We start from the raw sequence: 27,756 nt of genomic DNA, 5'->3' as shown, positions 1-27,756 counted from the left end.
GGTGACTAAGGAGGTCCCTTATTGCATAGTAGGGCCAGAGGAAACTCAGAAATACCAAGCATGGCTGCAAATGCTGATTCCCAGTAAAGAGAACAACCTGTACAGGGCTCTGGACAATCACTTGATAAGGAAATCTGGTTTGTTGTTTCTTTTTGTTGAGAGAGGGTCTCAAGTATTGCAGCCTGGCCTCAAACTTGCAATATAGCAGATGGCCTTGAATTCCTGCCTCTATCCCCCAAGTGCTGGGATTCCAAGTCAGTCCCTTTATGCCCAACTTGGAATCTGGTTTTTTTTTTGTTTTTTTGGTTTTTCGAGACAGGGTTTCTCTGTGGTTTTGGAGCCTGTTCTGGAACTAGCTCTTGTAGACCAGGCTGTTCTCGAACTCAGAGATCTGCCTGCCTCTGCCTCTCAAGTGCTGGGATTAAAGTGGTGCGCCATCTGTTTTAAAGCATCTTCCCATTCCAATGGCAGGCTTGCGGTGACTTTCAGGACAAGGACCAGGAGGCACAGCAATGGTGTCATACACTCCTTCCTAGGCTTTACCAGGTTGTAGGGAGAGCTGGGGAGAAACAGCATCACCTCCCGCTAGCTTAATTGGCATACCACCATGAGCAGGGTGGGGTGAGAAGGGGAATGGAGACTTCAGTAGGTACAGGGTAGTCTTTAGACTACTGACCCCAAGTGCAGAAAAGGTAGCTCCTTTCCATAGAGCAGGATAGGTGCCTCCTGAGGAGGAAGAGAAGGTGTGGGGGAGTGGGACCCGGGTAATCTTGGCTTGGAAAACCTGGATGGGTACCTGAATAGATGTACAGATGCATAAATGAATGGATGGATAGATAGGAGTGGATGAGTGGATGGCTGCCTGGGCAGGGAGTGGCTTGGAAAAGGACTGGCTAGCAAAACTCTCAGTCCGAGACTATGTGCCGCACTTCCATCATGTTCTAAGGGTCTGCCTTTAGCATGGTGGCAGGCCTACCCACTCCTCCGCACTTATATCATGTTCCAAGGATCTGCCTTTTTTTTTTTTTTTTGTATGGTGGCAGGCCCACCCTCTCCTCTGAGGGCCAGTCTCGAAAGTCCTAGTCGTCTTTGTCTCATCTTATTTTCTGGCTATCTTCAGGCACTACCTCCCTCGCCTCTTGCTCCCAGGATACCTTAGGCTCTCCCAGTGTCGCCACCTCCCCTCCACCCCCCAACCCTAAATCTCTAGGTCTGTGGGGTCGGTAAGTGCCAGGATTTCCGAGGTGCATCTCTGGCACAATGAAGGAAAGCTCGTCATGAAGGTCCCCCTCTACCTACCTCTCTACACCTACACACACACACACCCACGCATCGTTTTGTGCCCCAACCCCAGCACTAGTTGTTCGCACCTTAAACAGCTATTCTGCCACTGTGGATCCTCTAAGGCCAGCTTCTGCCTGTCAAGCTTCAGACCCTACGCGATCACAGGCAGCCTAAGATCCTTGCGTGTGGCCAGAGCACGCACAGGCGCAATGTCCGTACTTTTTCAGTCTCGTGGCCCTACACAGCAGCCAGCCCTGTCGCAAACAAGCCCACACGAATACACAACGCCCTCGGAACACAGCCCACGCAGGCAGCCCCGCCCACGCAGTCACACTACCACCTATAAACAATCGCACACAAACACCACCCCCACGCAACCACTGCATCACTCAGTCCCTCTGAGACCTACCGGCATGTTCAGAGGCTGGTTTCTAGTTAATCCCACCCGCCCCCCATCTCCAGCCCTTGACATTCACACGTAGGGCAGAACAGAAATTTATAGCCACACTGATACATGGACCTAAACGCACAGCCAAGGGCTCACCCGTGGGCTCATAAGTCACTGGAAAAAATATTAAAGCGTTCCCTCCCTTCTAGCTTTGGTACGCACGCGCGCGCGCACAGCACCCCCTTCCTTCCCCACCCCCACCCCGTCTTTAGGCGCCTAGGAACCTCGCAGCCGTGACCTGGCCTTAGCGGTGAGAGCCGCGGGAGCGTCTCCCCTGCACCCCCTCCTCCCGCTCGCACCCAGTTTACCATTCCTCTTCCCTGCCCCCTCCTTCTCCTCCCCTCCTCCGCGTCTGGGGCGCGGGCTGCGCGCAGCCAAGCCCCCTTGTCGCGTGCCCCTCCCCGCGCGCGCCCTTCGCCCGCATCGTGCTAGCCCAGTGGATGTGGCCACAAGGCCGTCTCTAATTACCTCCTGTCCCCCAGCGGCCGGTGAATAATGGCTACTGAGGGCACTCGCAGGCGCTGCTGAGCAGGAAGCGAGGGACTAGAGAGGCGCGGCGCGCACGGGAGCGCGAAAGAGAGGAGCGAGCCCAGCGCCGCCGCTTGCGGCGCGCAGAGAAAGGAATCGTGTGAGCGCTCACATTTTTTTCTCCCAAGGATCTCATCTGGCTGTCGGGTACTGGAAGAGGCGAGGGGGAGAGCGCACCATAGCAGAGAGACGGCAAGAGAAAAGGGAGACTACGAGACGCGCCGCGTCGGCGCCCCGAGACCCAGGAGGAGCCCGCAGGTATTGTTGGCGGTGGAGCTTTGTGTCTTAGGCGGGCTGCTCCGGGCGAGGGCTCCCAGAATCCCGGCTGGCCACCGCGCTCTGACCTGCAGCGAAGCGGGGCTGCTGATGGGGGTCGCCGCGGGCACCCCTCCCACCGCGCCGCGATCCTTGTTGGAGTTGCGGGTTTGCGTGTTTGAAGGGTTTCTATGTGGGCGGAAGGGATCAGTCTAGGAGAAGGAATTTCTTTTCTTTTCTTTCTTTCTTTCTTTTTTTTTAATGGCCGCAGCAGTTAGGTTGTGATGGGGATTCTCCCCTCCCTTTTGCTCCACAATGCCTTGGTGAGCGGTCTCGGCAACCGAGCTACCCGTGGAAGAATTGGGGCTGAGATGTCGCGGCGGGTGGCCGCAGATGGGAATGCTGGAGAAGGAAGGAGTTCATCTCAAGTTCGCAATCTGTGTCCGGAAGCTGGTCTGGCCTGGGAGGGCGTTTCGAGCACCGGTCCTACTGTGAGCAACCAGTGAGAAACTTCCCGAGAGTGCTGTCTCCCGGGGGACAGTTCCTTGGCGCCTCTTGGCACTACTGCCGCCCCGTCCTCTCAGCCTAGGAACGTTTAAGGTTGCCCCCCCTTCCCGACAGCTTCCGGATCTAGTGGACTGATCGGCTTCAAACACTTCCCCTAGATACCCCTCCTCATTCCCTGTCGAGTGCCCTCTGTCCTGCACCCGCCTGCCGAAACAGCCGAGTGGCCAACCTGACAATAAAATCTCATGCCTTTGCAGTGAGGGGCAGGGGTCATGACTCAGCCTCTCCTATGACTGCTGACCCTGGGTCCTAGGCAGGGGAAGGGACTCCCCCTTTCTTCCTTGTTTGGGTTAGAGAGGTTACCACTGGGTGATGTAGAGAGGAAACAAGTAGGGGTGCCCAGCAGGGTGAGTTGGGGTGCACTGGCTGGGTTGTGGAGTCTGCCTGCTCAGGCTTGACGATTGGCTGAAGCCTTTGGGCACGTAGAAGGACCTCTCCAACCTCAGCCTCCTCCCCTCCTGTACAATGCAGGCTGAGAGGTGATCCCGGAGGTGATGTGCTTATGTGACGAAGTGCTTGGCTTCCTGAAACCCACAGCAGACATCCCTGCTCTGGTGACCCAGAGATCTTATACCTGTACCTCTCCCTGGGATGGAATGGGGTGAAGGGCTGCTGAATGGGGAGGGGAGTGATAAGAACAGTTAGCGTCATGGGAAAGGAGGTCTATCCTGAAGAATTCCTGGGGACTGCAGTCCAGAAAGGGGAGGGCTCACCTCCAAGGGAGAACCTCTGGGTCAGGCCTTGGCACTCTAAGCTGTCAGATCTTTTCACTTTGGGTTTGGGGAGGGATGTGGGGCTAGCTGGGCATTATGAATCCCAGCTTTGATAGATTCCTAGTTGAGCAAGCTCAGGGGTAAGGGTGCTGAGGTCCAGATACCACAGGCTGGCTGTTCTCTTCTCTACCTAAAGACAGGGCTCTTGGGGGAGCACAGAAGAACATTTGGGGTTAGGGGACTGAACTGTCTTTAGATTGCTCTGTAGTTGGGTCCAGGAACCCAAAGAGTTAACCTTTCCTCTAGAAATTTGTCTGTCCCTAAACAACAGAGAAACGTTGTTAGCCCCTCCATGCTAGCAGCATAACACTGCCTGGCTGGAACTGCAGCTCCAGACCCCGCATTCCCTGTACACGGCAGCTGCAGTCTGCCATTGACTGGGCAGGAGGCATGCCGGTTCCTCATTTAGGGACCGAATAGGAGACCTAAGGCAGAGCCTGGGGAAGGTCAGACAACCAAGCTGTGGCCTTGTGTATCAAGGGAAAGAGGTTACAAGCCTGGGTCATGGAAACTGGAGGGATGTCATTATGGGGGCTGGGTTTAGGAAGAAAACCTCCCTGACCCTCCGCCTTTCCTACACCCACACCTTCACCCTGACAGCTGGAGGCCTAGGTCTTCTAGAGTGACTTTCTGACCCCCAGGGTAGACTGACAGCAGATGAGACAGGCTGGAGATGAGGGCTCTGGGAAACAGGGTTCATTTTACCAGGTTTGTTACCTACTCCTCAACCCCAGTGCACAGCACTTCGGAGAGTTGTGTGTGATGAGGGAGGGCTGGGGATACAGCACTGGGGGAGGGGGTTGGCTGTCTACCCTGTCCTGGACATGACCTCCATTTCCTGTAGGCAAAAGCTATTCTCATAGAACCTCAGAGCCAGGCACACTGCAGACAATAATGTTTGGTATTTGGCTAGACAAACACAGGAGTGAATGATTAATGAGTGAATCAGTGAGTGAAAGGGGATTGGAAGCAGCAGGTCGTTTTTTGAAGGTATTTTTTTGACATATATGTTATAACACAGTTTGCAAAATACCCTGAAAAATAGAGAAAAACAAACAGATTACTGAGTGTCTTAATGGGCTCTGACAGTGCTCACATGTTGGTAGGATTCTTCCCACATGTTGGCTTTGGTGGTTGCTGATTTTAAAGGCTTTGTTGAGCTGTCCATATTTAGATGTATATTCTCCTTTTTTGGGCTGATAATGCCAGCCTTTTCCTGCTTTGTAACCAGTTCTTCATAAATACCAATGTTAGCATCTTCAGGCTTTTCCAGTCAAGTGGATTTGCTGTAATTTGCTTAATACTGCCCTTTGTTCCATGTGCTGCAACAAAGTGATGTAGTTGGGTCTATTTTGTATAGAGAGCCTTTTCTGATGTTTAAGGTGATTTCCTCAAAATGCCACTGCTGCTGTTGCCATCACCGTGAAAGACTCCGGCATGCCCGCAGTGGAAAAAACAGGCTTCCCTAGCTCTCCTCGGCTAAGTAGGACACTGTTCTTCCTTCCCTACTATCTAGAAACTTCTAGTGCTGAAAAGAACCTTGGCAATGAGTCACTGGTCTGACCTCCCTGTTTTGACAGAAGAGAAAACGAGAGCCCAGAGGGGAAGTGAGTCCCAAGGTCACACATCAAGAACCTGCTACTGGTCTGGTACTTTGGTTATTGCATCGGGGAAGAATCCTAAGCTGAGCTTGCCCATTTCATAGATGAGAGAACAGGTGAGGAGAACCATTCAGCCTGTCCCTGCTCTCTCTAGCTGGATCAGTAGCAAATAGGCTCCTAACCACCTTTGTATCATGTATACTGCTGTGCTCATGGGTCCAGGGCTACTACCCAAGTCACCAGCCTGAGGTCGGCTGGCCACAAGCTCCCTGCTAACCCTCCCCACAGCTCTTATTCCCCTTTACCATCTCATTTTCCAAAGGGAAAAGCTGAGCATCAAAAGCAGGTGCTTCAAGAGAGATAGGGCTGAGTTCAGGCCCCATGGGGTCATAGAGGCAGGAGCCTCTATGCCTCAGGTTCCAAGTTCACAGATCCAGCTGTGGTCTGTTAGGAGCTGGAGAGGTATAAAGCACCTATCAGAGGTATTATGTCTGGAATGGGCTACAGTCAGTCCAATTATAATTTTCCTTCTGACCTGACTCTAGTTGACTCTAGTACCTGGGATGAAAGGGAGGAAAAGAAACAGATGAAACAGTGGTTCTAGAATGGGAGGGAGTGTGGAAGGAAGAGACTGGAGGAAGGAGAAAAAGGAAAATGGGCTAGAAAAGATTTAAGTCAAATGAAGGAAGTAAAGAGAAAGTTCTATGGGCCTCAGAGTCAGGTACCAAAGGAAAGACTAGGGTCATTAGTCTCAGTGGGAATGTCAGGCCAGCTCGTGCTGGGCACCTTGGGTGTCTATATAGGGCTGAGTGCTGTTCTAAATCCTTCTCCATAGGGAACAGGACAGAGAAGCCATCAGCCTGGACCCCATATGACACCTTATTTGGTTTGAGTCCTTCTGACTTTAAATGTGTTGCATCCAGCCCTAGAGACCCTTGTAGCAGGCCTCTGTGGTTTCTGATTCCCCACCTAAGGACAGGGCCCTTTTTGACTGTTCCCTGCCAGTACTTCCGCCCTGAATGTTGAAACTGTGCTGAATATGGACGTGGAGATTTGTGTGGTACAGGTGAGTGCTCCTCTGTGTGTCATGTTTTGGGATGTGCCAATGTGTGTGCCTCTAATCTTCCTCACCCCTTGTTTATGTTTTGAGACAGGGATCTTACTATGTAGACCATGCTGGCCTCCAACTTGTGACCCTTTTCCTCCACATGCATATTCCTGTCTGGACAGACATGACTGTGCGTCCTTCTGTGGGTGTGTATACATCTCTGAAGGTACGTTTTGGAGAGTATTATGTGTGGTTGTATATGTGTGTGGTTGTGAGCACATCCTTCCTCCTAAAGGCCTTGAGGAGACCCAAGAGCCAGGCTTTTGTGTGATTTTCAAGGTTGTAGGTGGTAGGTAAAAGTGAAGTATGGCCTTTTGCTGGGAGGGGTGCACTGGGAGAGCAAAAAAAATGAAAAGCTTAGAAGACCGTCTTCCTTATGGTCTCCAAGGAGATCAGCCTGTGAAATGATCCGCACGTTAATTAAAAACGATTATATACTGATTGAGCTGTTCCTGCTCAACCCCCAGCCAGGAAGAGGCTGAGGCTGAATAGAGGGTCTGCATAAGCAGGGTCCAGCTGCAGACTCAGGACCCAGTTTGGAAGGCTATGGCAGGTGTTGGGGGTACATGCCCAGTTGGGGCTCCCCCAGGTGATCTCCTTAGTTCCCAGGAGCTGGACGGCAGCCACGAGAACCCCATGGATCTGTACTTGTGTGTCTGGTGCTACATCATATTTACATAGCTGTGCATGTTGGTGTGTGTGGTTGTTGTTACAGAAAATGACATGCTTCATGTTGGGAACTCAAGGCTGTATCCAGTTCTCTGGCCTTGAGACCCAGTCTGTTTTCTTAGTCCTTAGCCGCACCCAGACTCCCACTAGTTCTGCAGAAGCTCTGGGAAACCAGGTCTCAAGACCTAGAGAGTCCTCTTATTCTCCATGTCACTGGAGTTTCTTCTTTTCCGAGGCCATCCATACAGGGCATAAGTCATAGTGTTCCTTCATGTGGGGAATTTGACAACTCACTACCTAGGCAATTGTCTGACTTGCATCTTTTGTACCAACCCTCATATCTTGTCTTAGCTGATTGTGTAGCAGACCAGACACAAGTGCTGCTAGGGCCTGCAGGCACTGCAGCCACACTTGGGGTACACATGCTAAGATTTCTCTAGGAAAGCCCAGGCCTGACATTGCTCTGCTTTGCTTGGTTATCTCACCTGTTAACCGAAAGGACTGGTCTGGTAGCGAGGAGAGGAGCAGTCACAAGCATCCAGTGATAGACATTCCTGTAAACCTGTTCACCTTGGTATCTGGGATGCGTACCTACCACTGCTCTTCTTCCTGCTCCTACACACTTAATAGGCTGCCTCTGTCCCAAGCCTACCCAGATTCTCTGGGAGGGAGAAACTCCTATCCAAAAGAATCCAAAGCCCCTGTCCCAGTATCAGAGCTGCATTTCCCCTTTGTGGTGGTAGTTTTTCCTGGCAAGTCTGTCAGGAAAGTGAGGTGGGCTTTGCTCAAGTGTCTGGCGGCCCCTGGCACAAAGGGATTCATCTGTATCTTTACATCCAGGACATCTGTGCCACCATGGGGGAGGAGTTAAGCGTGTTGAGGAGAGGGACAGCTGGGGTTCAGCTAAGTCTCAGTAGGAGTGCTCACTGGAGCCATCTAAGGTTGCCTCATTAAAAGTGGGATGTTTGGGAAAAGGGAGGGGGTATTCCTGGGCTGGGCCCCAATGAGATTTATTAGATCTGACCCCATAATCTTAGGGGGGAGCGTGACCAGGGAGAGGTTTATAAGCCAGAAATAGTTAGTACCCAGAGAGTGCAGAACTGGGAAGGAGGAAGACAGGTTTCCACTCATCCCACAGAAGCCCTTGGTACCCAAGTAGACTGCGGTGCCTTGCCTGTCCCAGTCATCCCTGCAAGTCGCCACCTCTCAGGGCCAGTTTCGGGTGAGTTCCTGCCTTCTGCCTTCTTCCTGCCTGTAATGTCACTTCTCCCTGCTGCCGTGGGTCAAGGCATGGCCAACCCTGTTTAAAATGCTAATATGTTACCTTGTTTCATCAGGAAGGTGAAGGGACCCATGCTTATATAATGCCAGTCCAGGCGGACAGTGCAGGTCAGACTGTGGGGGCCACTTGGTCTTCCTGGGTTCTACAACCAGAGTACCTGTCATCTGCTTTTTCAAGGCCCAAAATTTAGATGTGTTCGTGATACATCCTATTCAAAATCATATGATTCAGTAACGCATTTATGGGACAGACTGGGACCCTGAGCCACCAGTTTGCTGCCTGATGAAAGAAAGCACTGTCACCACTAGGTTACTGTGGTTGGGTGTGGATGGCATTCTCTCACGAAGTTCTCTGTAGTGTAGGTTGGGTGTGGATGGCATTCTCTTACAAAGTTCCTTGGTCCTGTGAGATCCTAGCAGGACTGGGGTCAGAGTTGATGCAGTGGCCTGGGAAAGGCAGGTAGAAGTAGGAAACACAAAGTGGGGTTTGGGTGGGAGGTAGGGGAAAAGTAGGGGGAGAAGCCTTGTTAGAGCCCTTCTGTCATGGATGCTTTGGCCACAAGAACTATTGCTGGGCTAGCTTATAGTCTAGGGCTGCAGCCAGAGCCCAAGTGGCTGGGAGAAACTGTGGGAGGAGGCCATCTTGGAGGTAAGATTGTAGAACAGGTGCTGTATAGAGGGCATCCAGACTAGGCTGAACTAGATCAACCTGACCTTGTACTTGTGGCTGTTGAAGCTATATTGCTGAGAGCCCATTGGTCTGTCCAGGAGGCCCTGCCCCAGGAGTGGGTGTCCCAGAGGAAAGGGACTCACTGCACAGTATTCTTTGATAGAGAAGGAGCGTGGCAACTCTATATTCTGGACAATGTGTTTGAGGCCTAGGGCGCAAGATGGGGAGGGGGTGTATATGTGAATGTGAGCAGCTCTAGGACAGAGTGGCCACAGAGCAAGCACAAGGAGCAGCTGCAATTGACAAGGGCTCGGCTGTGACTGCTATGAAACATTATCTGGAGGGCACTGGGAAAGAGGTGGGGGTCCTAGGCAGGAACACCAAGTAGTCTAGGGACATTGGCAAGTCCACATCATCACTTGTCTCTCCCTTGAGTCTTCTTATCCTCTTGCATACCTGCTTCCAAGGATATGGACAGCCCAGGTGCCTCTTCTCAATACCCTTGGTTCCCCTCCCCACTGGGGATCCTGAGGACAGACAGCTAGAGGGATGCAGGGCTTAGCCTGTTCCCTAATCACTTGCCTCAACCAGAATCTCTGACCTGCCATTCTTTATACCAAGGAACCCTAGGTCTTACAGGGAAAAGATGTGGTAGTCCTGGGGTCCTTAATTAAAACTCAACAGATTACAGTACTGAAAAAAGGCACAACATAGAGTTGTATAGCACCCAAGAACCTGGGTAAGAAACTGCTGGGTGCCAGGGCCCAGCCTCTCTTAGTTCCTTTCTTTAGACCCTGTCTGTTGGTAGAAAATTCCTAATCCATTTTGCCGAGGTAGAAACAGGTATGCAGATATCACATGCCTCTGTCTTGGAGGTTTGAGGATGAGCCCTGGCCATGGCTAAAATGGACTCCTAGGATATTGAGTGGTGTGAGGAGTAGGAGAAGAGGCGCTCTGCTGAACTTGCCAGGTGTTGCCCATGAGTACATACAATGACTGAGCCCCAGCTAGCAGCAGGCCTGAAACAGGAGTAGGTTGGGACAAGATAGAGCTTCCTAGGACCCTAGGAATATGGGAACAGATCATAGCTCACTCCTGTGGCTGCAAAGAGCCATTTACCGAGGGCCATGCTCTGAGCTGCCGTTCATGTATTTTTTGCTATGTGATACAAACATGCCTCTCTGGGCATTGGATCTGCAGAGGCTCGTTTTTCTCCTACAGTTTATTGTAACATTATGATTGGCTGAGGAGGGCAAGTAAACCTCAGAGAGAAGGGAATGAACCTTTAGGTCCCTCTACCCCTCTCTGAGCCCATTTTTGTGCCAGGGGCTTTTACACCATTCTCATCACCTACTTACTGAAGGTGGGTTCTGTCACACCCCATTTGACAAAACAGCACACAGAAACCTAATAGTTGACAGCTCCGATCTTTAGGAACGCTTACCTTGTGTTTCCACAACTCTGCCCACATACTGTCTCTCTCTTATAAGGGCAGTCTTCTCTTAAGAGCTGACGCTGGAGGTAGCCTTGGCTGGAGAGGGACATCCTTGGATGGGCAGTGTTTGGTAAATAGATGACTTAAAAAAAATACCAGGTTTGACACAAAAAAAATCTTTTTACTTTCTTTTAAAAAGCCAGCTGGTTGTCAGGTGTGGTACATGCCTCTAATCATAGCACTTGGGAGTCAAGGCAGGTGGATCTCTTGAGTCGCAGGCCAGTCTACATGATGTGTCCCAAGTTAGCCAAAGCTACACAGTAAGACTCTTGTTGGGGAAAAAAAAAGAAATGGAACAAAAGAAAACACAACTAACTAATGATAAACTGGGTTTAGAATGTGTAGCCAAGAATTCTCTACTCCCTACCACCAGAAAAAGAGGGTGCACAGGAGGTGGGGCTGTCATGAGTAGGTGATGGAAACAGGCATCACGTGCTTGTGGAGTGTGTTCTTGCCTGTTAAGTGCTTGGTTGGCAGCGCCTGAATACTAACACAGTTGTGTTCTGTGTGTTCTGGAGTGAGATTGCAGTTACTCAGATGACCTCACAGTGTCAGAGCACCAGGAAGGGGGACTTTTGTTCTCACTGTTAGCAGACCAGAAATCTGGAGCTCAGTGACATACATAGGTCCTCGTCGAGTGGGACTGGCGACAGAACCTTGCCATTCCAGTGCCCCATTTCATCTCAGACACAGAGAAACTGACTCTTAGGTGTGCTTTTTTCTTGTGCATTTTCAAGAACATTCTTTTAGTTAATATGCAGGAGAGACTTCCACATTCTTCTACATAACCTTTTGCTGAAGCGACATTGTGCGATAAAAAGGTCCCAGGAGAACCAGTGCAGTTTGGGCTATGAAGGACAGAGAATATCGATGCAGTAGGCTGGGCTGTTCCCAGGAGCGAAGAGGCCTGGACAGCTCTGTTGATAACAGTGAGGTGTGGCCTTGGCTCACTGCCATCTTGTACTTTAGGACCATGTGTTCATTCACATCCATGTTTAACTCCCATTTCTGGGTGGGGATGCATTTCCTAGAAAAAGAAGGTGAGGCAGAGAGAGATACAATGAGTCTCCTGAACAGGACTGGGAGAGAAGAGGGCTGGTGGGGGACAGATGTCAAAGCTCTGTGTCTAGGCAAATCTAGCTAGTTGGGAGGTCATGGCCTGTGCTGAGGGCACAGTGGAGGGCATATTGAAGCTGTAGTCACATCCATCAAAATGGGCTCTGGAGGTTCCAGTTAATTGAGGCCGGTTCTAAATTGGGAGGCTTAATAAATGGTAATTGTCCTCCTGTGACAGCAGACCAGAGCTACACATTGCCACCCGGACAGATCAGGAATCATGCAGGGCTTCTTCCTTTTACTATTTGGGAACTCTGAGAGTTGCCCCACAGAGGCCAGGTATCAGGAGCACCTGGTTCAGTCCAGGGGCTCAGAACCATTCTGTTCAGTTCCAATATAGAGGGTTTGTAGCTTGCCTGTGTTTATACTGAGCTTCTGGGACACTCCCAGAGGCACATTTGTGTGTGCTGGTACTGGCATATTGTCTTACTTTCTACTCAGCCACCTCCAGATCTCCTTCCCTGAGCACCTTACCTTTCCCACAGGACAACATGGCTTCATGACATAGCCAGGCTTACTTCTACCCGAGGGGACTGGGCTGCCCAGGGTAGAGTAAACAACCCATCTTAGGGAGTGTTCAGGCAGATACTGAATATACTGCTCTCACCTTCCTAGTTCTCTAAAGCCCAAAAGCTGTGATTGAGCTTCTCAATAGTTGGCACTGAGCAGGTACTAGGTTACCAGGCTTGTCAGTTTGGACTCTCTGGGGGCTGACAGAGTGCTTTCCCTTTTTGGCATTCTCAGAATGTGATCTAAAGACCCCCAGCAAGGTCAGGTAAGGTTCCCAGTGGATATGGATGTATCTTTGTATAAATGGTGGACAAAAATGTCCATGTTGTTCTAAAGCACAATATGGCCCTACTGTGCATAGTGTAGTTTTTATCACGTGTATGTAGGTGGTGGTGCTTAGCAGTGAGGACGTGGTGGGAGGCGCGTTGCTATATGGACTCACCCTGACTATTCCTTCCAGCCCCAAACCCTCTCACATTCCTGCCCCAGGCAAGATCCTCTAGCTCTGTGGTTCTCAGCCTTCCTAAGCTGTGACACTTTTACAATTCCTCATGTTGTGGTGACCCTAACCATAAAATCGTTTTCATTGCTACTTCATTACTAGTTTTGCTTCTGTTGTGATTTGTAATGTAAATATCTGATATGTGACCCTTGTGAAAAGGTCATCTCCCCCCCCACACACACACAAAGGAGTTGCAACCTACAGTTTGAGAACCACTGTGCTCCCAATCATCACCTGGGGTCCTACTCCTGGGACAGAGGCATCTGTCAGAGTTTAGCTCTTGACTTCATCCCTGCTCCTGGGAAAGAGGGCCCAGCACATGACTGTGAGGTCTCCAGGAACCAGAGAGACGGGAGAGGAAGCCTGTACAATCTCTTTTCAGGAGATCTTGGAGGAAATGGTCTCAGTTCCTTCAGCATGTGAGCTAGGGCGAGAGGCTTTGCCTTCATGTTTCCAGACTGGAAGTGGAATGGTTCCAGAGCCAAGATGTCTCTAGAGACAACATGGAAAGCATTTTCTGGAGGAGGTAATTTCTGAAGATGAAGTAGGGGTACATTTGAAAGTGAAATGAGAATTCCTCTGGAGATAGACTTTTTTGTTTTGTTTTGTTTTAAGATGAGGCTTTTCTGCATTCCGAGTATTGCCAGACGTAATATTTCTGAGAATGGAGCCTTTCTAGAGATAAGCTGTAGTGCCCCCCTGGATGTGGAGTGCTTCAGGAGGATGCTGGAGTATTTCTGGAAACAGTGGGGGACTTCTGGATTTGAGGTCCTTCTGGAGGTAAAATGAGTATCTGGAGATGGGATGGAGCATTCTGGAAAGCTACGTAAAGTTGGGGTGGAGCTGTTATGGAGAACATTGACATTTTGGAGATGGGTCATAGCTGAAGATAAAGAATATGTTTCTGGAGATAAATAAAACACTTCTGGAGATGGAATGTTGTGGACCTATGGAATTTCTGGATTAAAAGGAAGCATCCCTGAAGAGAAAATGGGTCATTCTCAGAGATGGGGTTTTTGGATCAAGGATAGTAATTTCTTGAGATGAAGAGGCATAGCCAAACAGGCTGTTTGAAGAAATAAGAAGGTCTCACAGGATCCAGAGACCCCCTTTCCTCATACCCATGTTCTGTGGAGGTGGGCCTAAGGTGCAGAGACAAGAACTGCCCTTGGCTTCCTCTAGGCCAGCATAGGAAAATCCTAAAGGAATACCCAAGCCCTCCCAGTTCTGTTTTTGGGATACACACCCCATCTCAGTCTCGCCATGGGATAGCCAGACTCGAGTGTTTAGATTTTATTCAATTCAGCTTTGTTAGCACCAGCTGAGGCTCCCTTTATGGCTCCCTGCATTGGAAGCCTTCATCTTTCTCACAGCCTCCTGTACCTTTAGGCACTCATGAGGCAAGAAGATGAGTGGGGCCTGCAAGCATGACCTTAAGAAAAGGCCCAGCTGCTTGCCCTGGCTGTGGGGTACTTGGCTACCTTTTTCCTTTTTAGATACTGAGACCTGTCCCCACTTGAGCTGGCCTGGAGCCCTGTAGTAATGATTTCTGTGCCTTAATTGAAATTTCAGCCTCGGTGAACCTGCCTCAGAAGTGTGAGGAGGGAATGACCCTGCACCAGCCTGAGGTGCCCCTTCCCTGCCCCAGAGGGGAGGGTGGTGTAAGCACAAGGTGCCAGGCTACAGTCTAGGAGAAGGTCTAGGTGGGTGGGTTCAGGACGGTGAAGGCAGACTGCTCTGCATAGGTAGACTTCTTGGCCCTGGTGGATTAGTAGGTGCTTAGAGAAAGCAGAGTCCCACACAGGCCAAGAAGTGGAGGTGAGTTGTGAGGGATGAATGATTGGGGTAGTCTGAGGAAATGGGGTCTCAGGAAAGCCTATGCCTCTTCTTCATTTGACAGGGGCCTAGGGAAAGGATGGGCTGATACTGAGGTAGTGCCTGTTAGCTGATGACAACAAGGCCAGACCCTGGTTCAGGACTGAGGAAAGCATTGTGTGGGTAGGGTGGACTGGCTGGGTGAATGTGGGGAGCCCATTTTTCTTACTGCATGGGGCTAGATCCTGCGTGGGTGCTCTCTTTCCCTATTCCCCCATCTTGGGTGGTCTCTGGACTGGGCCTGTCTACTGTGGGAGGGAGAACAAACTCAGAGAAACACTGCTCCTGAAGAAGGGCCCTTTAAATGGTTGTGGTGGTGCACACCTGTAATTCTTGCACCTCAGGAGGCAGAGACAGATGGATTGCTATGAGTTCCAAGCCAGCCTGTTCCATATAGCAAATTCCTGGCCAGCCAGGGCTACATAGTGAGACCCTGTTTCATACAAGCAAGAGCAGCCTGCTGATTTTAGCCATATTTGTTTGGATACAGGAAAGCTACTGTGTAGGGCCCTCACCTCATCCACACTGGCTCAGAGCCTGCAGGAGTCCAGAGAGCCTGTATTGGCCCATGGATCTTAGTCTTCATCTAGGAAGTGGGTCATTTTGGCAGGAATTGTTGGAACTAAACCGACCTGCACAATACTCATAGTTGCAAGTGTAACTAACTCGTAGTGAGCACATGCCTGACACCTCTCATACTGGGGCAGCTGCAGTCCTTGGTGTTATTTCTCAGAGGGTGGCTTCCTGGTGCCTCGGAAGCATCTGGACACAATCACCCTGATTAGAGCTGCTCCACCCCAGCAACCTTGGTTTTGTGACAAGACCGAGGCAGTTGGAGTGAAAAGTGTAAAGGGGTTGAGGGAGGCTGTTTATTGTCTGCCCACCGACTCCATCCACAGTAAGCTTCGGAAGCACCAGGCCACTCAGCATGGCTCACAGTGCTAGCTGCTTTCCCTGGCTTTATTCACAGCCTGTCCTTATTGGAGTATGTGACTGTGGCTATCCTCCAAGAGGGAGAGGGGACAGGGATGGCTAGACAGGACAGGACACGTCAGCCCTCAGGAGCCAAAGAAGTGAAGGCGGGTGCAAATGGAAATGACTGTCCCATTTGCAGCCCTTTATTTAATGACTCTGACAAGCAGGGTGAGGAAGAAGAGGGTGAGGACAGAGGTCTAAGTAGACAGCTAGGGGAGGGGTATCTGAGGCAAGGCAGCCAGGCCAGGGCTGCTGACTGTGCTACTGCACCTCCCCCAAGCTGGTGTGCTTGACTTGTTGCAGCTCTCAAGACCCCATCCTAGAGCACATTCCGACTCCTGCTTCTCCTTCCTCAGTAGAGCTCTGCTTCTCCTTAAGAATGTTTAGGTTCTGCACCATCAGCCTTACCCTAGAGGGCTGCCTCTTCCTTGTACTGGCCAGGCTGGAGGCTGAATCAGTTGATGACCAAAGGCTGCCAGGGGTGGGTCCAAGGCACCAGCCCTACTACCAGTCAGCTGCTAGAGCTAACCTCTTCACCTTGGTTGCAGATAGGGCTGTGGTTGTGGGGCCCTCCTGCCCAGAACCATCAGCTGAGTTGACATGACTCACCAGAGCAGGCAGCTTTATTTCCCACTATAGGGAGGGTGATGGAAACCTCCAGATACTGTGGCCCCACCCAACCCATGCCAGAGGGGACAATCAGGGTTAGAGGTTAGTGTCTGAGTGAGTGGGTATTCACTAAATTGGGCTATACCTTTTGCAGGGGAAGGTGTGCTGTGTGGGCGGGTCATACTGAACAAAATTCTGTGGACCATGCTGCTCCCATGGTCCAGGTCCCCTCTGAAGAGAGTGTTTGCCATGCATGGGTCGTCTGTTTTTCCTATCATCCAGAGAACCCTTGTATTTCAGGGCCAGCAGTGTGCTGCTTTCTCAGAAATAACCACCCAGAGACACCTACTCTGCACCCTGACCCAGCCATCTTCAGAAAGTTGGAGGTCATATTCCCTCCTATGGCTGCCCACCTACGCCAGCAGAAAACGGGCTCATCCCCTCATTCCTGGAGCTGCCCAGGTGAGAAGTGATGTTGTACTAGGGCTTTGTGCAGGTATAACACTATCAGCAAATGCCTCTAAGGTCCTAAAACCAGGCATAGAGAGTGAAAGAATGCCCTCTCTCCCCGAACACAGGGCCACCTGGGATTTGAACTCTTGGAGCAGAGTCCTGTAAAGGCTATGCCTGTCAGGACCTAGCTCCCGGAAAGGAGGCCTGGTGGACAATGCTATTTTGTGTTTATTTCTGCCCTCCACCCTGTCGCCGACCCAGGCAGCAACCCCTGGGACAGATCCTGTCTTGATTTTCTCCAGAACAAAGCAGGCTCTGCTAGACACACAGGCTGCAGTGAGAGGGGATAAAAGAAACCCAAGCCTGCCTTTTGTTACTCAAGAAGGCATCGAGGGAGATGGATTTACCCTTGAACTGTGATGGTAGGCTACCAGGAGCCTAGAAGGGGAGTCTGAGGCAGAGGTACCTGGGCTGTGATGTCACTCTTGCACCCCCATTCCCATCAGAGCATCAGGAGGCAGACACCATTTTAGTACTTAGCACACATTCATACACACTCATGATCACATATGTGTATGCATGTACACACATCTAGTTACACACATACCCTATACTCGCGTCTTCCATCTAAACCAGGCCTGGACCATCTGACAAACAGAGGAGAGGAGAGGAGATGGAGAAAAGGAAAGAGAAAGATGAGTGGTGAGAAAATCCAGTTCTGAATACCTCAGTTACCAGCACCTAATGACTCAGGGAGGGCTCAGCCACCTTCATGAGGAGAAAGGCCCACCCTCTGGGCCCCCTCTACCACCCCACTAATAAGATGGACCCTTGTTCATGAGTTCTGAGGCAGAAAGAAGAATCAAGGACTTCTCAATAAGAGAAAACTCCCTGGGTGGTTTTGAATAGTTGCTTTTTTTGTGGTGGTGAGGGACATGCCCTGCCCTCTTGTCCTTGTCCTTCTCGGCTCTGCCCTGGCTGCCTCCCTTCACCAGCTGCATCTGGAACCGCCTGTGCCCAGGTCTCCACATGGATGAGCATATTTCTCAAGTCTTTTATTGTTCCTGCCCTTCCCTTCTGACACCCTTAGCTTAGCAGAGGCCACAGGCAGCCGTGCATCTCAGGAAAGCCAGAGAATCCCCGAGGCTTTTCTCAAAAGGCTTAAAGCTGGTGCTCAGTGCTGAGGAAACAAAGGCACTCTCCCACCATCCAGGGTTTTGGGCCTGCGGGCCAAGGCCAAGCTCATGGTCGTTGTTGCAGTGCCTGTGGAAGGGAAATGAATGGAAACAGACTGGCTAAGGAGAGGGATAGAGGAGAGGAGAGAGATGCATAAATCCATTTATCAGACACTGCATATCTTAGGCAAGCACATTTCAGCTGTTTGGCTTTTTTTTTTTTTTTTAATTTATTTATTTATTAAAGATTTCTGTCTCTTCCCCGCCACCGCCTCCCATTTCCCTCCCCCTCCCCCAATTAAGTCCCCCCCCAGCCCGAAAAGCAATCAGGGTTCCCTGTCCTGTGGGAAGTCCAGGGAACCCCCAGCTGTTTGGCTTTTGGCAAGCTGGTCTTACCCTTTAATTTTCTAATAAAAAGGAATTATATTTTCTAAACTGGCAGTAACCAGCTTTATGTCAGTGTCTCTTGTAGGGATCATAATTTCTTTCTTGTGTGTCTGCTAGCTCTGAGGTGGGCTTCTGTGGCTACAGGTAATGCGAATGGGGCCAGAGAACAGGGCCATTGAGGCACAGAACAGATACCAGGTACTCCATGAGGCTTGGTCATGCCCTTTGCAATCTGGCTGTTCACTCCCAACTCAGGACATGGTTCTAGGTGCAAGGGCTAGAGGCCCTGGGACTCACAGCAGAAACCTAGTACTTGAAGAACAAATGTATTCTCGCTGCAGAGGTCTGAGTATCTAGCACGTTGCTTGGAGGATGTGATCTCAGCTGGAATTAATGAAGAAACAAACAAATGAATGCTCTTCACTATTAAACGTCCTAACAGGATGGACTTACTCATCCTCCCTCCCCTCCAAGCCCTGGAACTAAGTTTATTGGAAACTACCAACAATCCTGTCACCCTCACTACTTTTAACCATACACATTGTTTTCATTTAAAAAAAATTCTTTTTCATTTATTTTGTGTGTGGTGGAGAAAAGGGGACACACACGTTATAATAAAAGTGTGAAGGTTAGAGCACAACTTACTGGAATTAGTGTTCCCTTTCTACCATAAGGTTTCAGGGGTTGAACTCAGGTCCATAGGCTTGGGGGAGAGCATCTAGCCCTCTGAGCCATCCTGAGAGCTCATACACACTGTTTTTAGTGTTTTATTTGTTTTTCCAGACTTATTTATTTATTTTATATGTATGAATGTTTTGTATGTATGTATGCATGCATGTGTGTGTGTCTGGTTGTAGCTTTGCCTTTGGAGGCTACAGATGGACCCTACCTGCTCTCCAGCCAGAGCCGTAGGCAGCACAGAGTGGTGTTGATAATGCTTGCCTCTCCAAAGGGTTGTGTCTTTTGCTTTACATCATTCCAGTTCAAAGTTTAGACAAACTTATGCTGGCAGAACCCTGACTAATGAGCACTTACCAAATAGTAGCCTTAATGATTTGGGAACAGTCTTCCCTGTTCTGTGCATAGTTCTAGGCCTTGAACATCTTCATACCCCTACCGGGTCCAGGTGCCTCACAATGAAGACAGCATGGTTCCAGAAGGATGAAGAAGCTCCTGAGCCATAGTAGCTCCCCGTTGCTGGTACCTAAGTTCTGCTAGGCCAGTTTGTGCCAATAGAAATATGAGGGTTTATGGGATATGGGGCTTTACATCTCACTGGTGAGTGCTTTTCTCAGGCTGCTGCTGATGTAGGGGGAGGTAGCCCCTCACCCAGGCACGAAGGCCGTTGGGGTTCAGCCAGCAAAAAATGTGCCCAGTGCATGCCCCCACCCTGGGGCCCTCTGAATCACAGTTTCTGGGTAATCCGGGAGTCTGGATTGTCTGACCAGGTGTAGCTGATGTTAGCTTGGCACTGGAACCAGCAGGAGCAGAATAGGCTAGAGTCATGCAGGTGTGGGGCCTGGTTAGCCCTGAATCCATAGAGCCAGTGCCAAGCTGGGGCTCTAATGGGAAGGGAAAACTAGTAGGTCATAGGAAACTAGTCTCCTAGCATCCTATTATGGTGTGCCTTTGAACTCCATCTCTCTGTGGATCTTTATTAAAGTGAGGATCAGAGCAGGAACTGTGACCTACTGCCCCAAGATGTGGCTGCTCTGTCAATATTGACATGGGTTGTGAATAGGTCCTGGTTACCACTGGAGAAGGCATGACCTAGGACATGGAGTACCAAGTTCTCTGGATTCTTGCCATTCTGGGACACTTGCCTGCTCTACCAACTCACCTGTGAACACTCTTTACTCTTTTTAAAATTATTATTATTACATTATTTGTGTGTGTGCGCGTGTGTATGTGTCTGTATGGGGCATGCACAGTCAGTTCTCCCCTTCTGCAATGGGGTCCCAAGGATGAACTCGGGCCTTCAGGTTTAGTGACAGGTGCCTTACCTGTTGAACCATCTTGCGCCATCCCCCTCTACTTAAATAATCTTGCTTAAACTCCCAGGGTCTTTTTGTAGCAGGAACCCTCCAGTGATTTGATGACCATGAAGCTGGTCAAGGGCCTAAAGGTACTATGGGATCCCTTTTGGTCACCCTGATGCTCAGCTCGGCCCAGAAAGAAAGAGCTTGTCACAAAGAGAAGGAAGAAGGGAAAACACATGCTTGCAGAGTATCTCGTCTAAGAGCCAATGTAGGTCTGCTTTTCAGAGATTGGGGGTGGGAGTGGGGGAGGGGTGTTTAAAGGTCTGCGGCCTGGAGTAAGCTCCCAGCTTCTGTCTTGGAGGTATGTTGAGCTATGGCTGTCCGAGCTCCTCCATAGATTCTTGCTTGGAGCTTCTGCAACCATTAAGTAGTCCCTGACTGTCCCTGTCTCACCCATAGATGGTGGCTTCCTGGTGATAACGTTACAACCTGCTCTTCAGCGTCATTTGGCAAAGACCCCACTATGCACAAGTGCTCACAACACAGGCTTTGTTTTTTAAAGATAGATCTGCCAAACAAATTGCATGTATTAATTCATTACTACGTTTCTTACTAATTAAGGGTAGTTATAACTGCCTTTCAGAACGTTGGTGGGGAAGCCAGGAGGGCCTCCCAGAGAGGAGCTTTACTTGGGGTGAACACTTTGTACCTCTGAGAGTTTTTAGAAGAGATGCTGATAGCGCATGGGCCCATCCACATCCCCAAGCTCAGGCTGGCTGCTTGTCATTTATCTAGACACTGGCTAGTAGGCTTGTGGGAGATGAAGGAACTGGTCTTCAGTCCTGATAGTGGTGACAAGACAGGTTAGTGCTTCTATCAGTCAGGATAAGATGAAGCTGGGGTTCTCTTCTCCTGCCCTTCCTTATTCACCTAAGAGACGAGGTGACCTGTATCACCAGGTGTGTCCCTGCTTTCTAAGTCTTTGTAGGCTGCTTGGGGCCAGTGGGTAGATGCCCAGGTAAGTCATTATTATTATGTGTATTGTCATACCAAGAGCTGCATAGATGGCTGAGGGACCAGTAAGTGGACACCTAGTCCAGAGGCATAGGACGTAAGGAAGACTTCCTGAAGATGGCGCTGCTCCATGATGTTTGGGGTGTTTTTAAGTATTCTGTTTTATTTTTTTATGGTTCTGGGGATGGAACCCAGGTCCTCTACCATTGAACCATACACCTACCCCCACCATGTCTACATTTTAAATGCCTGCTTTGCACTATGTGCTAGGTACTTTCTACACTGATTGTCACTTCCCATTAACACAAGCCACCATGTGAAAGAATCTCTGAGTAGGGACTAGCCTGGCCACCTCAGTGACAGCTAGCAAAGAACCACAGGTGGGAAGGAAGGTTACCACATCCAGCAAAAGGAACAGCAAATGCAAAAAACTCACGTCCATGGAAACAGTGGTAATGTGCCATCCTTTAGTAGACGTGGTCCTGCAGTTGAAGGCCCAGGGGCCTCTCCCTTCCAGTGCTGTTAGATTCCCAGTGACAAGCACACCTCCAGGCCAGGACTCTGTTCTTGACCAGGAGATGGCCACAGGCTGGGGTGTGCATCACACAGCAGCCTCCAGTGTTTATCAGACCTTGCTGTCAGTCCTGCTGCACCCAGGTTCAAGACACCTGCAGGAAAGGCTGAGCAGAGACCAGAGTCTTGCCTGTCAGCAGGGTTCCCCAGTCATCCCGCCTGCTGCCCAAGCTGTCTCTAGGGACAGCCTCCTGAGTGCTGGGATTAAAGGTGGCCTTACTTTCTCTGGGTATTTGAGACGTGCGCTCTCTGGGAACCAGGGCCTGCTCATTAGGCCCAGTACCCTCTGCCTCCACCTCGTCAGTCCTAGGATGATTACAGGCTCTCCTGGCTCTTTATGTGGGTGCTGGGGATCAAACTCTGCTCCTCATGCTTGCCTGACAAGCACTTTGCTGACTGGATCATCTCCCCAGGCAATCTCAGACTCTTAAGTCCACCATTTGGAAAATAAGATAATGGTATTTGCGACCCTGAACACATTTACGCTGTCAACCTCTAGCAGGTCTCTCATGCTATGTCTGTCCTAGGTCCTGGGTCCAGATTCAAGTTGGAGATACTCTTGAACACTCTGGAAATTGGAGAGAAGTTCTTGGTCTTCTGCAGAAACATAAGCTTGTGTGTGCACACGCACACACTTTTTATTTAATCTCAGGAAATCATCACATCTGGGATGGGTGTTTGGAAGACGGGAAACCTGTTTGCGGAAAGGCCACCATGCTGATAAGTTCGGATCAGCGATGTTGCCTCTGTGCAAGCCTGGCACCTGGCGTGTTTTGTACAAAAATATGTGACATACCTCTCACCAACTTCACTTTCTTTCTCACTTTCTATAACTCAGGTTTGTGGCGCTGTTGAAGTTAAGAAAGTTATGTGCCGAAAAGCTGACCTACAAATTCTGCCATTCACCTTGTACATTAGACTCAAAAGGGCTGACTCTACCTTGCTGAGGGGCAAAAGAACCTGGAGCTGGCCAGTGATGGTGTTCATTGCTCCTGGGCTGAGAAGCAAGGCCAGGTGCTTCCATTTTCAGGCGGGGGCAGTTGGAGGAGTGTAGGCCATGACCTAGGCTGTTTCTGCGTTCTCAGGCACAGGGAAGGCTCAGTCTAACTAAGGATGGTTTCCCATACCTGGACAGGCAGGATAGGAAGGTGTGAGGGGTGGGGAAGAGCACTTGAAACCAGCATAGCATTCGGTGATCCGCCAGCAAAGCAACCCTGGCCACAGTAACCTCAGCCTTGACCTATCTGCCGCCTCTAGGAAGCCCAGTGCATGCCCATGTTCCTCCTTTCTGTAGCCCCTCAGTCTCTGAGGCTTTTCCAAGCAGTGGGAGCACAGCCGAACAGTCCTTTTGCATCAGACTTCCTGTCCAACCTGAGGACCATCTTTCCTCTGCTTGCCACTTGTAGCTAAGCAGAGGAAGTTGGGACTTGCATATTGGCTCTGTGGTACCTGTAATCGGCCCTATAAGTGCTGCTTCTGGGGCCTATTTGAAATATACTTGCTTGGGCTTATATTATATTAGCATTCCACTGAAACAACCCCAGGTGCTGGCAGAAGGGACCAGGACCTCCCCACCCCCGCCCTGGGCCATGGACCAGCACTGTGTGTGAGGTCTATTGTAAGCTTCCTCAAGTTCTAGTATCCTAGAGGTGCGTGGCCCAGAGGCTTCCCCCTCAGGGCCTCTGATTCCCCATCTTTGGAAAAGGAATGAGCTCCTGATGCCTTCCTAGGCCTCCTCCTTCACTGTGCCCTCATCTCTTTCTTTCCAGAGACATTATAAATCAAAAGGCTTAGAACGTAAGGCATCAAAAATTCTGAAACCTTCATCTATTATTAACGCTGACAGTAAATTCCCCCTTCGAGCGTTTTACATAGCAACTGTTACCAAGACTCACTGGTAGAGCTGCACTCAACCACCAAATCCTGGTGGCTCTGGGCGGATGTCTGGGCCAGCCAGTTTCTGGGTCATACTTGTTGGCCACATGAGCACCTGCCAACCTCTCCAGAGGCTGGTGGAGAAGTATCTCTTGGCTAAGGAAACAGCTGGCATCTCACTGAAAGAGGGTCCCAGCTGCTTTTGCTGATCCCTGCTGGAAGCTCCTTGCAAACCCCAGCTCTAGGCCAGAGAAAAAGCCCCTGAAGCCTTCTGAGACCATGCCTAGGGGTGGGGATGGGGTCTGAGAGGGAAGACAGGAAAAGGCTTCATAGATACTAAGAGCTGTGCAGATGTTGTTTACAGACTCACCCACCTGTCAGCTAGACGTTCCTGAGTGACTGTTTGTCTGCAGGCAGTTTCTAAGCACCCGGGATTTAAAACAAAGACAAAAGGCCTAGTCCTTGTCGAATCCGGTTTGGTAGGAGACAGTGGAGTTGAGCTCTCACTGCAGTGGAGTACAAGAATCAATGTGTATAGCAGGAACCCACTCAAGGAAGGACAGGCAGGGGTGAGTGGGTGGGAAATGTCTGCCCAGGGTTTGGAAGGATGAGTAAAGGCTGTGGGTTTTCAACAGAACTGGCATGTGACCGGGTCCTGGAGCAAGCATTAGCCCAGCAAGCCAGTGGATTGCAGACTGATTGTTTGGAGATAGAGCTAGAGGAAAACACCGGAGCGACTGTTAATAAGGCTTAGAATGGAAAGCAAAGAGTGTTTGTCAGGGACCCTGGGAGCCATGGGAAGTTGTTAGGAGGAGGAGCACAGTTAGCTTTGAGCGTGGGTGAGGCGACATCCACGGGTAGCTAGCTTGTTGCCGTGACTGTGCAGATGAGCAGAAGGGTCTGCCGAAGTTCAGTTAGGCCCTTGCTACCTGCCCAGCCCCATGTTGGGTAGGGCAGCACAGACTTGCTCTTCATTCTGATAAGGGCCTGGACCATGTGGGCCTTTTCTTGGGCAGAATGGCCAGGCAACAAAGCCTTGTCAGAAAACGGCAGGGGCTTGGGAGATAGATTGCTGGGAGTAAAGTGTTTGCCACGCATTAAGAGAAGCCGACAAAGTGGTGCATACTTCCAGTCTCAGTGCTGAGGAGGAGACGTGGATCTCTGCAGTGTTCAGGCCAGTCAGCTACCTCCGCCAGTGAGCTCCAAGGTGGAAAGCAGGTGAAAAAGACATCTGACATTAACCTCTGACCTCTGTACATACACACCCAACCAAAACAACAACAACAAAAACCAAGACTTCCACACAGACATGTGGTCAGTGTCAGCAGGTCTCCTTTTAGTAACAAAATAGTTAATTCTAGAAAATTCAGCAAATGGGAATCCTAGGAAAATGGGCTTTCTTATGCCCTTCCTTCTCCCCTGGTGCCAGGTCACATTTGGGTTATAGCCCTAGGTGAGGCAAATTGTGTGTTTTAAGGCAGGAAAAGTACTCTGCATAACACAGCTTTTGGCAAACCTTACCCTGGTACACAGGGATATAGGAGCACTCCCCAAAGGATAAGTGGAGAAAAGTAAGCCACCAAAAGGCACTAAGTAGACACAGAGTGCTCGGTGCCTATTTCTAAGGGTGAGAACTGGGCTTTTAATGCCTGGTTCCACATTCTACACCCAGCATAGCTCTCCATGGAAGAACTGGGGAGAGAAATGAGTGGCTTGTGATTCTGAGGTAAGCAACCAGGTTTGGAGATACACTGAGCCATGTGTGCTGGCCCTGGATAGTCAGGGCACAGGGGCACACAGTGCAGGGGGACTTTCTGGAGTAGGTGGGCTAGGGGGCAGTGTATGAGAGAATTGAGTGCATAACCTCTATTAATTTTTGTACAAAACTGGGTTATGGCACACTTCAGGAGTCTCAGAACTTGCCGGGTATCCGAGGAGGAGAAGGATTTCAAAGCCAGCCTCAACTATGTAGTGAATTCAAGACCAGTCTGGGTCACATGATATGATGTCATTTTCCCAGCCCCCCAAAGTGGAGGGACCAAGAACCTCACCTACAGACTACTGCTCAGACCAGGACCACAGGCTTGTGCTCTCCAATGTCACAGGTGGATGGGGAAGACAAATGCCTAGGTGGTTCCAGCTGTACACCCAGTGTCATCATGGTGGAAGGCAGATAGGGAGGAATCAGTGGCCTGGAGAGGGCTTGGCTTTTACGGCCAGACATGCCAGGGCTTAGTCTCTCTGCCTTCTGAAGACTCCTAAAATCAGGGTGTGGCCAGCTGAGACCTGGCTGGCTCTGTGTTCTGCTTTGGAAAGGACCCAGCCCCACTCAGCAGTGTGGGGGCTGGTAGCATCCTGCTGTGTTGCCTGGCTTTGGTTTTCTTAGCTTTCATATGGCATCGTAGCTCTCTTCAAGCCCTATGCAGGCATCTAAAGTTATCATTTATATTAGACCTCCAGTACATGAAGTCCTCTCCAGAAAGGTCCTTTCCCTGTCTCCCCCCAGCTGCCCAGAGATGGCCCGTGTGCCTCTTCGTTTAGTAAGGGCCTGGCAGATGAACACTGCCATCCCAGGGTGGTGAGGGCCGGACACTTGAGCAATTTCTTAGGTTTCTGTGTAGTCCCCAGACTGTCTCTGGAACCCAAATCACATTGTTTGATTTTTGTGAGTACCTGCTGTGTGCTATGACAGAACCAGGACTGGCCTGGGGGAGTTACTGCCACAGAGGATAGGGTTTCGGGGAGGGAATCCTTGTGTGGAGATGACACCCCATGAACAGTGTGTGAGGCAAATGGAGAGGATGGAGCATCCTAGGATAGTGTGCCCAGTGTGTACAAAGGCTGGAGATATGAGAAACCCCTCGAAGGCTCTTGTAATGGGCATCATGGAGGAAACTGAGATGCCCTGAGCTAGGACCTCCTGAGCCTGAGTACCACAGCAGTCTCACGCCAGTCAGCTACCTCTGTATTGCAGCATCAGCATCCACCTCTCCATTGAGCCAGCGTGTTCCTCCTGTGTGTCCTGACTAGACAGGAGGAGTCTGTCCTCCATAGTTCCCATTCACCTGAAGAGCCATGGTTGGGTCCTAGTGGTAGAGTGTGTAGTATGTATGAAGCCCTGGGTTTTATCCCTAACAACAAGCAAATAAGCGCACAAGGCAGGAAATTTGAGAGTGGGGAGCTGTGAACCACCATGTGGTGTTGGCAATTGAACCTGGGTCCTCTGGAGTCAGTGCTCCCAACCTTTGAACCATGAGCCATCTCTCCAAGGCCACACTCCCCACCCCCATGACTTTAGTAAGTGGATCACACTTTCTGAACTTGTGAGTTGTGTGATAACACAGATGAGGGCAGTTCTAGCTCCTAACTCTCCCAGCTGTGATCATGACTAGCCATGGTTGCTCCATGGGGAGGAAGAGTACATGGAAACAAATGTAGGAGAGCCAGGAGCCCCCAGAATATGGGCCATCGTGTGCCCCAGATCCCTCCTCCTTTCCTTCTCCCATCCACCTTCTGTGCCTGTGGGTGGTCTGGTAACGGGGAGAGGTGACAAGGGTCACAGAGCCCCTACTCATGTTGCCTGGGCTTCAAGACCACTGTAGAGTTGGGTCATGTATCATGGCCTCTGTGGAAAGCCTTTTGTTAAGGGAAAAAAATCTTTGCCTGGGATTCCAACTCACATGACCTGAAACAGTTTGGCCAATGGCTCTGTTTCCTGTGTCCCCCAGGTCATCTGCTGAGTCACAGCTCTCCCTTTTCTGAGCAGCTGGAGACAGTTAGGTGGGAAAAACACCCTTGGCACCCACAGAAGAAGGATGGGCCTAAGCTGAGCTAACTCTCTGAGCACAGGCCTCTCCAAAAGGCCTGGGAGCCTGTGCTGTGCACGTTTTGTAGGCAGAGGCAAAATTGTCTTTGAAGTCAGGAGTATTTGTGCCTTGTACCTCACTCTGTTTCATGCTGTTCTGTGGGAACTGGTAACTGATATTTAATCATTGCTCAGATGGTGGAGAAAGGAAGTGGATAGAGCAAGGATA

General features: G+C 50.3%; 1 protein-coding gene across 8 annotated transcripts in view; it reads left to right on the top strand.

Moving 5' to 3' along the window:
* The window catches only part of Rai1 (retinoic acid induced 1), a 99,665-nt gene that overhangs the window by 32,993 nt on the left and 38,916 nt on the right, over positions 1–27,756 (top strand). For 4 of the 8 annotated variants that reach the window (XM_075992335.1, XM_075992337.1, XM_075992336.1 and 1 more), the window contains one exon: positions 2,389–2,518. The exons of 2 other annotated variants lie outside the window; for them this stretch is intronic. The gene's annotated coding sequence lies outside the window, so the exon portion shown is untranslated. Of the gene's footprint in view, positions 1–1,912; positions 1,983–2,388; positions 2,519–16,566; positions 16,729–27,756 lie in introns of those variants that run through there. 2 more of the 8 variants (XM_075992339.1, XM_075992338.1) reach the window with 2 other exon arrangements.

This window comes from Microtus pennsylvanicus, chromosome 11 (genome assembly GCF_037038515.1).
Source record: "Microtus pennsylvanicus isolate mMicPen1 chromosome 11, mMicPen1.hap1, whole genome shotgun sequence".
Taxonomy (NCBI): Eukaryota; Metazoa; Chordata; class Mammalia; order Rodentia; family Cricetidae; genus Microtus; species Microtus pennsylvanicus.
This window is presented reverse-complemented; position numbering and strand designations above follow the sequence as displayed.